Source organism: Sinocyclocheilus rhinocerous, unplaced genomic scaffold (genome assembly GCF_001515625.1).
Source record: "Sinocyclocheilus rhinocerous isolate Xijiao unplaced genomic scaffold, SAMN03320098_v1.1 scaffold1960, whole genome shotgun sequence".
Lineage (NCBI taxonomy): Eukaryota > Metazoa > Chordata > Actinopteri > Cypriniformes > Cyprinidae > Sinocyclocheilus > Sinocyclocheilus rhinocerous.
In genome coordinates this window covers 56,116-71,217 of record NW_015661990.1, presented here as the reverse complement: position 1 = coordinate 71,217, position 15,102 = coordinate 56,116, and the positions used below count along the sequence as shown (strand labels likewise).

Sequence of the window (15,102 nt, the reverse complement as noted above, 5' to 3'; positions counted from 1 at the left end):
TATAGGTACTTTACACTTTTAATGAAGGTGGTTTTTATTCAGTACAGTAACAGTTAAAGCCCAATGTAGAAGAATACAATACAACATCTGTTGTGTAGTTGAACAGTTATGTTGCAAGAATGTTTTACATTAGCCATATGTGATGATGGTTTTGAGTTATTTAGGTGGATAACTAATGATTTTTACATTTTTCATTGAATTATAGACTAATGCGCATCTACACCCCAGTGTATCGAAAACTATCTAATATAAGCTTTTTTGAAGCTCAATTGAAGCTAATGGTTTAATTATGGTATGTACAGTGAAATATTTCCTTATTTTGATTTACAGATAATATTAGAAGACTAGATAAGATTTGGATATAAAAAGTAAACGGCTAATATATCTTCTCTTGTTTGTTCGTCTAAAGGTTGTGCGCTAATGCTGTTGGCTTGACTTCACAGGAAGTGTGTTTAGATCTGGTCTCATTTCAGACACTGCTACCCTGTGGCTGCAAACTTGTGTTTGACTGTAAATAGCGGAGATGGAAAGAGTGGGTGGTAAAGAACCACATCTCTGTTTTTCACATCTTTCAGGTGTTGTTTTTTCCCCGTCTGTGTAACTGGGCTTGTGCGGAGTAATCGGTGTATTTTGTAGCAGTGGAGTGTTCCTGCAAAGCTGAAATTGCTTTCAGAACTTCCCTCATTTGATAGTTTTGTAATTGTTCCTGTCAAACAATCATCCAGTGAGAGTTTCTTTCTTTTTTTTTTTTAAGTCTGTTGTTCATATTATAGTTCAGGTGTTATGATCACTTTTTCACTACCAACCCTGTGGATTCAGTTCCTCTCTCTTTTACAAACGTTATTGTTTAAACCCTGGTCGCGTTCGGTTACAGCAGTCAGCTCGGTAAAGCTCTCTCCAAGATCATTCTGTGTTCCCATTATACTTGATTTGTAAATACATGTCTATGATTCAAACAAATCCATCAAGACGTTTTTAACTTTGAAATTTTGCTTCCAGCTAAAACACAAGTTAATAATTCATAATAATGTTTCCTCCAGTGAAAAGGTAATCTCATCTGAATCGGGAGAGAAATATGCACAGATCAAGCACTGTTTACAAGCCATAACAGTCCAAAACAGCTTTAAACAAATATGTGGGTGGATTTTGATGTTAAGGACAGCATGAGATGGACTTTTTCACTGGAGGAAGCATTATTTTGGCCAGAAGCAATTGTTTAAAGGTTTGAATGATGAATATATGATGAATTTGTTTCTTACAAACATGCAGCTTTTTGCTTCTCAGGATGTTAATCGATGGACTGGAGTGGTGTGGGTTATTGTGATGTTTTTATCAGCTGTTTGGACTCTCATTCTGACGGCACCCATTCACTGCAGAGCATCCATTGCTGAGCAAGTGATGCAGTGCTACATTTCTCCAAATCTGATGAAGAAACAAACTCATCTTCATCTTGGATGGCCTGAGGGTGAGCACATTTTTAGCAAATTTACGTTTTTGGACAAACAATTCTTTCAATTGTTTATTGTGCCCTGACACTTTTTTTATGATCAACACATGGGCTTTATGCATTGTTTGCAGATTTATATTTATGAATCTCCATTTCAGATTCATGTTACAAATCTGTGTATTCGCTTGTCTGGCCTGAGATCTTGTGTTTGTAATGCTGATTGATTTATTGAGATGTTGCATGATGAAAAGTATAGGTGCGTCCCAAATCGTGTACTTATGCACTATTCTATAACATTGTGTAGTATAAACAGTGCGAGTATTGCGTTTACACTGAAAATTCCAAAAAGAAAAAGTGCACTTTAAACACCCGGATGATGCACTTAAATAACCGGAAAAACTAAGTGTGGAGTGTTGGACACTTCATGCACTCAACTGTCGCAGCTTTAATTATGTAGTAAAGGGGGAGCGGCTATCAGACTCTGATTATGAATGACAAAATAACCTTATATAATTCATACACTACATGGTTGAGAATATAGTGCATATGTAATGGCAGGTAGATGATCTTAAGCTATAGAGACAAAGCTGTGTTTACAGGTACATATACTTACTGGAAAGTGGGAATAGTCAAATCTAGAGACCAGTATGTCATAGATGTTTGAGGTGGGCTCTATCGACTTGGGCCTGTAAACAACAACCTACAAACCACCCACAACATCCTAGCATTGCTGTTGTGAGTTTTGCACAACCACGCTTTTCTTCAGAACTGGAAAATAATCTAGCTGTTGTTGTATTGCATTGAGTGGGCAAGTTTATACAGAAATACACTGAGTTGAAGACATGCATGAAAGGATGCACATTAAAGAATCTTCTCTCTCAACGTTTTATTCCTTCCTTCATCCACCTTAATTTACACAAGGCTGCTTATGTTTCTTCATGTTCCAGAGAGTCATGGGAAGTTTCTTGTTATGGCAGGGCTTAGAGTCAGGGCAGAGCACTAAAGCCTAATGTGATCTGCACTCTGTTTGCTTTTCTGCTGCCAACGTCATCTTACACAAGCTCATCTGCTGCCATACCAGCTGCTTCCAGCTCACAATCGCATAACTCATAAGAAGTCAATACATTAAATATAAAATATATATATATATTTCATGCGTAGGATACATTTTCAATGTGATATTTATTGCAGTGGATGTATTTTAAGTAGATGTGGCTGTTCAGTTGGTATTATATTTTATTAATAGCTGTAATGCTCGTGCTCATGTTCTGTGTAGAGCGCTAGTGGCCACATGAGTCGATGGTCAAATGCACTGGTTAGAGTGCTTGTCTGGTGAGGTATCAGTGCAAACAAAGTAGGTATGTAAATGTAAACAGGCGGGACATCTGCTCTGTGTCATAATATTGGGTCTGCATTGCATCTAACACAGCAAAATGGAAAGCAACAGTCGGGTCTTGAAACAAAAAGCCCATTTTCTCCATATGGAGATTGAATTGAGAAATCAAATTTGCCTTGATCTTTTGACATATACGAGGTCATTGCACTATAAAAGCATCCTGTAAGTTTCAAAACTCAAAATTGTCTTGTTAGTCTAAAAACAGCTTATATTGAAGGCAGGCTGCCAGAACGACTCGTTTTGGAGTGTGTCACATTATGACATCATAGCAGCGCAACAAAAGACTGCCTCTGCAGAAGAAGATCAACGCCTGTTTCCATTTGCGCATGTAGTAGATAAATAACGAGAGAGTCAAACACAGGTTTACCTGGCAACCAAAGGATAAAGGTGGCTCCGAGGATAACAAGACACTGTGCAGTCTTTGCATTGCCTTGCTTCTGATCCTAACATTAGGAAGGAGTGGATGAAATTTATTTTTAATAAAGTTCCAGATCACGTCAGTAAGAACCTGGTCGTTTGTTCGCTTTATTTTACTGTGGATTCGTTTACAAACAAGACGCATTTTGAAGCAGGACTTGCAGAGAGATTGAAAAGGGATCCGATAGTAATGTCGCAACTCACAAGTAACAAGTGTTTTTATCTTGTGTCACTGCTGTATTGTCTGTTACAGATACAGGGCTTAAAGTTCTCCGGCACCGTGCCGGATCTCCGGCGTGCAGCGTTTGACTGCGTAAAAAAATAATCCTACATTTAAAAAAACTTGTTGATATCACTTTTGAGTCCATGAGTTCTAGATTGCCAGAACAAATTTACCGGGATTTTTGAAAAGGTCCTGAATCACACATGATCTCTTACCGGTAATTTAGCAGTGCTGTATGTGTTAAAGGGGCTAAACACTTCCTCTGCATATGCTGTGAATTTGAATTGCTTACGTTCATCTGGGAAAACAGTGTGCATTATCTCACTAGATTTGTAACGTAAATCATTTATAAACCTTTGCCAACACAGGACAATACATCAACCTATTTCTGCCATTTATTGTACATCGCGATTTCAAAATAAACGTTTCTGAGTTTGCATGTGGCCAAAGATTACAATTTAATGGATTTAATGGAACGTTTAATCACGCAGTAAAGTGAAACATCACCTGGCCGTTGGTGCCCTCTGCAGGTATTTGTTATAATACAGTACATAATTTACTTAAGTTGGTTATGTTTGTATTATGTATAGGCATATTACATTATGTATTTTAACAGTGTTGTTCAATAAAACCATGTAATTACTTGGTTTTGATATTTTATTTGGGTCAGTTATTATTGCCTCATCGTTAGTTTATTTATAAATAGTCATACTAAAGCCTGGTTTTCACTTAGGTCTGTTTGTGTCACTAAAAATATCAGATTACTCAGTTGTCAAAATAATCAGTAGATTACTTGATTACCAAAATAATCATTAGGTACAGGCCTAGGTTAGTTAAAATATTTCAAAATACAACTGCATTGTTTTACTTTTTGTAATTAAAAGACAAATATTTTGTCATTGAAAATTTCTTATAAATAGTATTAAAATATTGTCTTGTTCTAGTGAACCAAGTATCTGTGTTTTGTCTCATCTCTAGGGTTGGGTACCGAAACCCGGTACCAATATGGCACCGGTACTATTACATAAATTACATTTAAATTAAATGCTTGTATTGAAACATTTTGCATTCTACCCATGATAAAACTTTCATGGGTTTTATCATTTACATTAACTGTTCCCTCCTGGTGGTAATGACCCGCCCAGCTCAATCAAAGCAGCTGAGTCCTTAATATTTTCAAGAAACGGCTGAAAACACATCTCTTTCATCTTCATTTGATCCTCTAACTCTAGCACTCTCTATTCTAATGCTACTTCTAATTTTATCTGCTTGTTTTTTTTTTTATTAAAAAACTTGACCCTCTAACATTTGCACTCTATTCTATTTCTATTCTAATGGCCAATCCATCATTTTTTGGGGGGATTTTATTATTTTTTTAATAAGTATCAGTTCAGGCACCATATATTCATGAAAAAAAAAAATCAGTTTGAATAAGGAAAGCAATAACTTTGCCATAGTATCCTTTCAAATGTTAAAGAAAGGACCCCTGCCCCGCCCCGCCCCTGGAAAAAAAGTTCAGGCTCAGGATTTTTTTTTGCTTTAACCCCTGCAGATAGTTTGATATGTAATGAGTGTTTATAAATTTTTAACCTAACTCACAGCAGCGTCCATCTATGAAGGACGTTGGCACACAGCTGTCTTTTTCGAACTGTTAGCCAGTCGTAGCAGTGGGCGTGTACTTCCAAGTCTAGAATGGGCCACGCCGATCCAAACAGAGCGTTCTGACAAGGACAGAAAAGAGCCTGTTACTTCTAAATGATGATGTTTTTGATGTTAAAATCTTGTAAGTGGACCTCAGAGAACAGTATAAAATTTTAAAAAGGCAGTTCATGACCCCTTTAATAATAACTTATAAATCAGACAGACCTACTGTCTCCAGGCTTGATAATCGATGTTAAAGGCTTTTGTTAAAGCCGTCAGCCAGCATTATTTCAACGTTTTTTTTTATATATAATTGTGTTTAACAGCTAAAGAACTCTTTCACCGGCGCCATGAATCACTGCGAATGACGTCATGGAATCAGTCTCCCTTTCTGCTTTCAGTCTACTTTTTGTATGTGCATATTTTACAATAAATATGAAATATATTGTTTCTACCAGTCAAAAGTTTGGAATAAAGTTTTTTTTATGTATTTGAAAGAAGTATCTTATGCTCACCAAGGCTGAATTTATTTGATGATAAATACAGTAAAAACAGTCCGATATGCCTTGGCAATGAGACGAACAACTCAGATGTGCTCAGGGTGTGCTAGCCATAAGATCACGTCAGCGGTGTGGCCATTCATGAAATGAACTTTTGTCTGAATGGTGATTTAGATTCACTGTTTTGGATCGCCGCATTTAATTTGAGAATGCACTAGCGGCGGCAGCCTCCCCGGGTCCTCATGTCTGTCCGGTAAGCCTTTTATTTAAGGGTGCTGTAGGCCTATTTGTAATAAAATGAAAGTAAAATACACGGAAAAACATGAATATATTGTGTTTCTGAATAAATAAAGCAATAATGGGTCATAAAATCACGTTTTGTTTTAAAGGTCAGAAGCTATAGCTTATATAAAAATCACAAACATGACACTTGTAAATTAAATAATTTTATATACAGATTTATTCATTAATGTGTAATTTCAAATGGATTATGAAAACTTAAATACAGGGAGCTCTAAAAGTTTTTTTTTAATAATTTGTACAGGTCTTCTGCTGTTGCTTTATCTATGAATGTTAAATCTACAACTGCATCTGTCTGAAAAAGAAAAGCAGTGATTGATTTTTTTAATAGTTATTTTCAAAGCTTTCAGTGTACTCTCATTATAACAAGAAATTAATTATTATTTACTTATATTATTCTAACAAAATCCAAAATTAAAAATAATTTGTTTATAATCTCTGCACAGGAGAGACTTGGAGTTGTTTCCAAACAGAAGGAAATATATCTGTATCGGCAATGGCTATTGGCCAAAATTAGTTAAATATCAGCATATCGATTATCAGCAAAAATCCAATATCATACCTCCCTAATCAATAGTTTTATATTTCTGCAGCATTTTAAATCGTCATTCACAAGGCTTCATGGGATTCTTTCCCTTGTTAAAGCCAATAAGTACGCAGTTGTGTACCTTTGGGGGGTTTTGTCCACTTTTCAAGTACTTTTTTTCTTTCAAATAACAGTTTGTGATGTTGTGCTTCTCCTTGTAGCTGGTTGGTTTGCTCTGTGGCTTAGAACTCTTTCCTAAAGACTTTTTTTTAATGAGAGAAATGAATAGGAAAAATACTTTGGAGACCAAGGCCGCTGAAAAAGTGAGCAGTCTATAGACCTTCTGCTTAGGGGTGGGCGCTATACTGGTATGAACGTGACTACCGGTATTATGTTGTTCCATGATATGGATTTTGCTATACCGTGGATACTAGGGGTCGACCGATTATCGGCACCGATATTAAGCATTTTTATGATTATCGGTATCGATTCGCAGATAAAATAACTTAATTTTTAAACGTGCTTTTTGGCTCTGATGCAGCCTGTCAGAATACACCACTCTGTGGCCTAAAGCAATCTCCGCCCACCGCCCATCTGATTTGTTGGGAGTCACGAGTCCGACCAATCAATGCGGAATTCACTGTCACTCCGAAATCGCTTGCTAACTGCAGCTGCTTCAGTGATCACGCACCAGTTGTCTCTCGAAGGTAAGGCAGCAGCAGACATGGCTTAATTTGCAATAAATCACAATCCTCTAACGTTACACTGAAGTTGCAAAACACCTCAATATTATCTATGATTTCCGCGATGCAGAAAATGTGGACGGAATCGCGGAATCCAGTCATATAAATGGAATTTACTGTATGACGCGGAATGTCACGGAGTTTGGATGAATTAATCAAAAGTAGGTCAGTACACTTAAATAGAGTGGCGATATGGACTAGTATCTGTAAATATTAAGCCTCAAAAATACTATTTAAATATTAATCCTGCATGTTCTGGGTGTCTCTGTGTATGTAAATGGCACAGACGTGTGGTTTTGTTTTCTACACATACAAAGTGTGCGACGCTCGCGGTGATTTCAGCTTCTGTCGTCTCACTACATGAGGACATAAATACATGAACAACATCTCCAGAACTGCTCTGACTCCCTCTGAGAGTCACTTCATGAGCATTTGACAGTTTAATTTGAGTAAAACTGCAGTGTTTCCCACAGACACTCGTTTGTGGCGGCATATATATGCAAATTAATTCTCTGGCAGCAGGAGGCGCTGTTGGAGTGGTAGAGATCGATGTTTCCCCGGTAACACTACACAAAGCAGCGCTCCACTCACAAACGCTGCTTGATCAGATATTACATGCAAGAAGAAATGAAAATGACATCCAAAATTTTCTGAAGACAGTCGGTTTCCTTCAGAAATACAGTGATATAAAAACACCCGCACTGGGTTTCAATTTTGAAACGTGCAGTGCTCATGTTTATTCAACGAAGTCAAAGCCTTTTGGAAAATCTATTTTTGGCGGTCAGTTTTGATATTGTGGCGGGCGCCACAAATAGTTTCTCATGACAGGGTTAGCTTAAAGAAATTATCAGAAATATATTACTGTGGTGATATACATAATACTACGACAATTAATCGCAATAACCGTGACTATTTTTTAGACAATTAATCGCCAGCCAAATTTCATAATCGTGACAGCCCTAACTGTCAGAATATATTACTAGAAATCAAAATCGTGAATCGAATTGAATCGTGAGTTGAGTGAATCGTTACATCCCTACTATAGGCCTATGTTAAAACATTTAAATAGATAATTTAAAGTAACAATATTACAGTTTTTACTGTATTTTTAATAAATAAATCTAGCCTTGATGAGCATGAGAGACTTTCCAAAAAAAAAAGAGGGGGTGGAAATATATGGTGGAGAAAATATTTTTCTCTACAAAAGGGGGGCCCAGCAGAAAAAGTTTGGGAACCACTGCTTACTCAAATACACAATATTTAATTTAATTTAATTCATACAGGCCTACCTCATGTTGCACGTTTGCACTTTTTGAGAAAAACAATGGCACAATAAAAAAAAGACTTTTCAGGTCTTTGTCCAATCCCTCACTTTTTCAAGTTATATAAGGTTATAATATTTAGCCTGTAATTTTTTTCTCATATCGCAATATAATATCAATTTCGCCTAGACGGTGTAAAATATCGTTATATGAATTTTAGCTCATATCGCCCTCCCCTACTTCTGCTGTCTGTTATGTCCTTTAGATCAATCAAAGACAATAGTGAGCAAACCACTCTTTGTTTTGTACTGTATGCTTAGCCAAATACTTACATTTCCCCAAGCTGTTTAGCTGTAGTACAGTATTCATAGGCTTATTCGTGAAGTTATGTTCACCTCATGTTGAATTTTAGCTCATATCGCCCACCCCTACTTCTGCTGTCTGTTATGTCCTTTAGATCAATCAAAGACAATAGTGAGCAAACCACTCTTTGTTTTGTACTGTATGCTTGAGTAATTACATGAACAATGGTGTTTACTTAATATGACCATTGGTTGTTTTCATTTAATATTTAACTCTTTAGATACAGGTGTGTTCTTAGTAGCTTATTAGTTTGTGCTGCAATATCGCAATTACAATGAAAAGGACATGTTTTCCATCTTCAAAGCATTTTTACATGAACGATTGAATGAGATGTTGTGCTGCGTAACCTCACAACTATTCATTAGCAAAGGAAACGGCTCTTTCTTAACATAATAGCCAAGAAAGTGATTGCTTCTGGGAATAGAGACTTTAATGAATAACTAAGACATGCAAATACTAACTGAATTGCAGTTGACATATGTTACTGTAGTCTTAAGCGTTTATGTTGTGATGTGTTTATTTGGCCATCTGGATTTCTCCATAAGAGTCTCATCATATACAGAGCATGTGTTCCACCTGTATTCTGGCAATATATGATCCATCATCTTTTACATTAGATCCACCAAAAGCTGCTTTATCTTCTTCTCAGTGTTTCTGAAATTGGAAGTTAAAATGTTTCGAGATTTCATCGAAATGCCCTAATAACTGTTCTCTTTTGGATATTCAGTTGTTTTATTCATCCTTTGTGTTTGGTCCAAGTTAGCCAGATGTTTCACACAGCTCGAGCTGCTGTAAGTGTGTGAGATGCTGGTGTTTAGGAGCTTATGTGGGCTTTCAGACAGGTCACTCCAGGTTAAGGAAGTAGCTGTGAGTCAGTGATGGCCTTCCTGACTGCTCATCTCATTAGCTGCCGCTTCCCAAATTAATGTTTAATTGAAGGTGCTTTAGTGGAGCGGCAGACTCATTCTTCACAGTGAAAGTCACAGACTGTTACGCAATACGCAGAGCAGATGAGCACCCTCTCAACCTGCCTTGTCAGAATTAAACTCAGTAAATTTAGCCATGGAGCAGCAAAGGGAAGCTTCACACAGCTGTGCCTCAGATGTATTTGTCGCTCTGCTTTGGTCACCGCAGCGGATATTTACAAGCTTTTCTGAGAAGAGATACGGCATCACTTGCTCTCCAATTAATTTGATATACTTGATTAGCTGGCTTGTTCTGCTGTTGTGCTGAATTATTACAGTCTGTGTTTCATTATCTCTATAATGTGGATCATTAGCATACGAGGAAAAAAATGCTGTTAACACACAACTGAAAGAGCAGAGTTACGTGGCACAGAAGCTGTTAGTTATGCACAATACAGACCGACTTGGTCCTGTGTCAAATATCCCTCTTTTTAAAATACATTACAGCTATGTTTGCTGTACTTAGTCAGTGTCAAAATATATTTAAATAAGTTGTGAATTCCAAATCAGTTACTTACACTGCATTAAAAGTAGTGTTAATTTTGTCAGCTAGCCCTATTTGCTTTTTGGTTTAGTCTTACTCTTTTTCTTTACTCAAATGTCATTTTTAGGTTTTATCATATTTAGTCAACCTATGCTGTTTTGGTTTAGTGAAGTTTTAGTTTTAAAAAAAGTCTGAATTAATTTTAGTTTTAGTCAGTGAAGATTTTTGTGGTTAAACTTTTCCTCATGATCGTCCCGGATCGGTGATCAGTCGGTCAGTCTCAGTTCTTTCCGATTTCGAGCCGATCCGTTTTGTTACCAGCGGCACAGGCAATAACGTCAGCCGCGCATTCTCGCTCTCTTCTCTCCGACGCCCCCTTCTCTCTCACACACGTCTCATTCGCTCCGGTTAAATAGCGCTTGTATTGCGCATTATTTTAGTCATTCCCGCAGGTTTCGCACTTACACCAAACGCGCGCGCACCACCACTTTGACAAAAAATTGTCAAAATGCCAGTTTCGGCGAGTATCCAGTTAAACAGTCATGTTTTGGAATGTTAAATAGTTGAGAAAGAGAACGCATGTTGTGTAACAGTATATTGGGTCTGTGGATAAACTCTTAAAGGGACCGCAGTCCAATATCGGGAAAAAGGGACCAAAAAAAGCCCGGGAAAAAGGGACCAAAAAAAGCCCGGGAAAAAGGGACCAAAAAAAGCCCGGGAAAAAGGGACCAAAAAAAGCCCGGGAAAAAGGGACCAAAAAAAGCCCGGGAAAAAGGGACCAAAAAAAGCCCGGGAAAAAGGGACCAAAAAAAGCCCGGGAAAAAGGGACCAAAAAAAGCCCGGGAAAAAGGGACCAAAAAAAGCCCGGGAAAAAGGGACCAAAAAAAGCCCGGGAAAAAGGGACCAAAAAAAGCCCGGGAAAAAGGGACCAAAAAAAGCCCGGGAAAAAGGGACCAAAAAAAGCCCGGGAAAAAGGGACCAAAAAAAGCCCGGGAAAAAGGGACCAAAAAAAGCCCGGGAAAAAGGGACCAAAAAAAGCCCGGGAAAAAGGGACCAAAAAAAGCCCGGGAAAAAGGGACCAAAAAAAGCCCGGGAAAAAGGGACCAAAAAAAGCCCGGGAAAAAGGGACCAAAAAAAGCCCGGGAAAAAGGGACCAATAAAAGCCCAGATAACCGGGAAAAAGGGACCAAAAAAAGCCCGGGAAAAAGGGACCAAAAAAAGCCCGGGAAAAAGGGACCAATAAAAGCCCAGATAACCGGGAAAAGGGACCAATAAAAGCCCAGATAACCGGGAAAAAGGGACCAAAAAAAGCCCGGGAAAAAGGGACCAAAAAAAGCCCGGGAAAAAGGGACCAATAAAAGCCCAGATAACCGGGAAAAGGGACCAATAAAAGCCCAGATAACCGGGAAAAGCCGCCGCTATAGCAGGCTTTGAAGAGTTGATCAGACAGTGAGGGAGCTCAGTGTAATTTATGGACTCAAAGTTTTGGATGTGTTATTTTACATTTGATTACTTTAATTTCTGTAGTATTTCTTACCTGAATAAAAACTTACTTAACCTGAAAAACTTAGTTTCATAGCTCTCTTTATTCTATTGCATTTATTTGTGCTGTTGTTTACAATTTTTTTTATTTGTTCTTATTTTATTACTGACTTTTTACCTGTGTTTTTTTATGAAAATAAAACTTTGCGTTGAAGAAAAGTAGATTTTTGTTTGTATATGCTGTCAATTATAGTTCTTAGAAAGAAAATCGGAATCGGCAAAAATCGGTATCGGCAGATCACACTAACGAAAAATCGGGAATCGGAATCGGCCAAGAAAGTTGCAATCGGTGCATCTCTAGTTAAACAGTTATTCACAATTATTTTGTTCAAAATTGTAATTTTTGTTGCTGATCCTGATTGATGTCATTTGAGAAATTTATTTTTACATTTCTTCTGAATTATTGCACTTTCACGTAAAAGCACAAATCAAGAGAATGTCAACGCATGGTTTATTTTACTCATTTACTCATTTAGTTTCCTGATTCATTAGGCTATATTACCATACATATCTACATTATGTAAAACTCAAAAGTTAAAACCGTAAAATTCCTCAAATTTCCTGAGTCCTGATTTCCAATAATTCCAGATTATGCTAATGTTTTAAAAAGTTTGTCAACAAACATCTGTCACTGTTTTTAATGATGAAATTACACTATTTATAAGGAGCTTATTTAAAATATCACCTTACCTCAAAATAATGTGCAGAATGCACATTTCAAAACATTGTTTGAGTAACATCTCCTAATTCACACACATTGTTCAGGAAGTAAAAAGCAACACAGAAACAGATCAAAATGTGTTATCCAACTGACCTGAATCTCCTTGACCACAGATAAAGTTGCATGACATTGTATTCTGGTTGTATGGACTATACACACAAAAAATCTCACAAGGCCTGTTTTTTGTTTTTTTGGAAATGTGAGTAAAGTCCTGTGTGTGAAAGTGAAGTTCTTCTTCAAACAGATGTTCATAATATCAATGCAAACGTGCTGTTTCTGAACATTTCAACGTTCTCCACACTGCTGAAAGAGGTGTTTAGAGGAGTATTTAAAGATGGCATGAAATGAGAATTCACTTTATTGTTACGTTTTTGTAAATACTTAAAATTACAGATCTTATTGTGAATGAATTATCCACGTGTGTTTTACTATGGGGTCCCAATACAGGAGAAAAATCCATCGCTACTTCTGTTTCATTGCCACTTTAAATATGTGCTGTACACTATTCTATCGATAACACAACAAACAACAGAAATGGCTGGTGATTATAAAGTCATCATGGACCAATGGCAGATTGAAGGAGTTTAACAGCTGCCATGAAGTTTTCTGGGAAGTTCACGTTGGAAAGTTGTCAGGAAAGTTTTCTTCGTTTGGACAGATTTTGTTTGAAATTGTAACACTTGTTCGTTCTTCGGTTTTCTCTTCAATTATATTTTGTGGCCTTTATAGCAAAAGCGCATGCTTTGGTATAAATGTGAATGTTTTGTGATAAACTGTTAAAGTTATATTTTGTAATAGTAGTTAACTGCAATACTTGTAGTTAATGGTATTGTTTTTGTCTACATCATGACAAAATTTACAATGTTGAGATGGATGACAGTAAGGCAGCTTACTAGAGTTTAGAGTTTTTTCACTCAAATATTTTTTCTATCTATTCTTTAAAAGTGTTCTTCTATCTAACAGATCTAGGAATCAGTTAGCATGGATTCATAATCACAGCACAGTGGCAACAGTTTTGAAAAAGCAGCACAAGATGTTCATGTTGGCACACAGAATGCGTTCCAGCGTCTTACTCTTGGAAAGTGCAGAGGGGAAATGGGATGGAAACACACAAAGTCTCAGTCAAAAGATTCAGACTGTAATTGAAGGCATGTGTTGTCGATGGGGTCGGATGACGTGGCCGTGTAACACACAGGAATGAGATTTCCCAGCCTCCTCTGGGCAAGAGTCAATGGAAGCCGCTCCGCACAGACACCATCTGTCAGAGGCTCAAGGTTCAGCATTGTAGAGAATATTTCCAGTGTGCTGCTGCAGAAGTATTTGCATAAAGCACTAGGTGGACTGAGAGTTTGTGTCTATGCAAAGAGCCGTCACATGTTCCACAAACCAAAGCCATTACATGTTGTGAAGTGTGAGGAAATTCAACCGCTCCTGGAATCTGAGACTGGATTACTTAACTGCTAGTTTATTTTATTTTTTAACTTGAGAATAAAGTTGAGGATATTTAGTAGTCCCAAAAACATTTCTTAAGAATGTTCTCTTTTTTTTCTTAAAGGTGCAGTCGCATTAGCAGGATTTCAGTGAAATTTTGTGTAGAAAACATTTTTCTATTGTCATTAGTGCAGTGATGTATGAAGCACAGTTCACAGGGAAGTCATTCTCAAACCAAGCGTCTTCCTGTTGGTCAGCACTGCGACCGGCGTGAACATGAGTGGAATCTGCGTGGGAAACTTTTTTGCCCTCACGCGATACTCTCACTTGTGTTGATTTCTATTGAAATGACTGGATTTTTAGGATTGTGAAGACAAAACTTAGTGAAAAATTTAATTCCTGAAATTAAAAATGTCATCATAAATAAACACTTAGGATAACCACCAACTTGCCTTGAATCCCTAAAGGTCAGATGTTTAATGAATTTATTGGATGATTACAAAAATTTAACATTATAACATAACACTATTTATACTAATGAAAATGTAAACAATGAAATGTTATAATTATGCTTGACGTGACTTTTTGGTGAATTTGAAAAAACTACAAAAATGAATTAAATATTTTTGGCATTTTTTTGACATGTATAGCTTCCATACACAATGTGTTCAGTCTAGAGAGAGTGCAAATGAATGCAACAGACCACGTCATCTAGAGACAGGGTCTTTAAAAATGACCATTTAACATGCACTTCAGACTTCACATTAAATAATTGCAAGTCAGAGTGCTGAACTCCAGTCAAGCCAGAAAGTAGTGTTTAGTGGTCGACCGATATATCGCCAAGGCCGATATATCGGCCGATATTTGGCATTTTTCAAATATCGGCATTGGCCGATACGTTTTTTCTGTGTGGCTGATGCGTTCATGGCGAGACTTTTATTTTGACGGCGCTGAGAACGGCAACACCTGAACACTAGGGCTGTCAAAATGGCTGAAAAACTACATTCGAATTTTGTGCTTAAATATTATCAAAATTCGAATTATATTCGAATTTAAAATGCATAATTTCAGTTAGGGTAAAGAAAAGCTTTTGGCTTCTCTCCTGAGGCCACAAAGAGGGCACATCGAGCATAAGATATCC

General features: G+C 37.2%; 1 protein-coding gene and 1 long non-coding RNA gene across 2 annotated transcripts in view; one reads left to right on the top strand and one right to left on the bottom strand.

Annotated features, from left to right (window-relative positions):
* The window catches only part of LOC107727070 (probable phospholipid-transporting ATPase IF), a 57,662-nt gene that overhangs the window by 1,404 nt on the left and 41,156 nt on the right, over positions 1-15,102 (top strand). The window lies entirely within an intron of this gene.
* LOC107727071 (uncharacterized) overlaps positions 10,661-15,102 on the bottom strand; it is a 25,581-nt gene continuing 21,139 nt past the window's right edge. The window contains exon 3 of the long non-coding RNA XR_001638322.1: positions 10,661-10,754. This is a non-coding gene — a long non-coding RNA (uncharacterized LOC107727071). The remainder of the gene's footprint in view (positions 10,755-15,102) is intronic.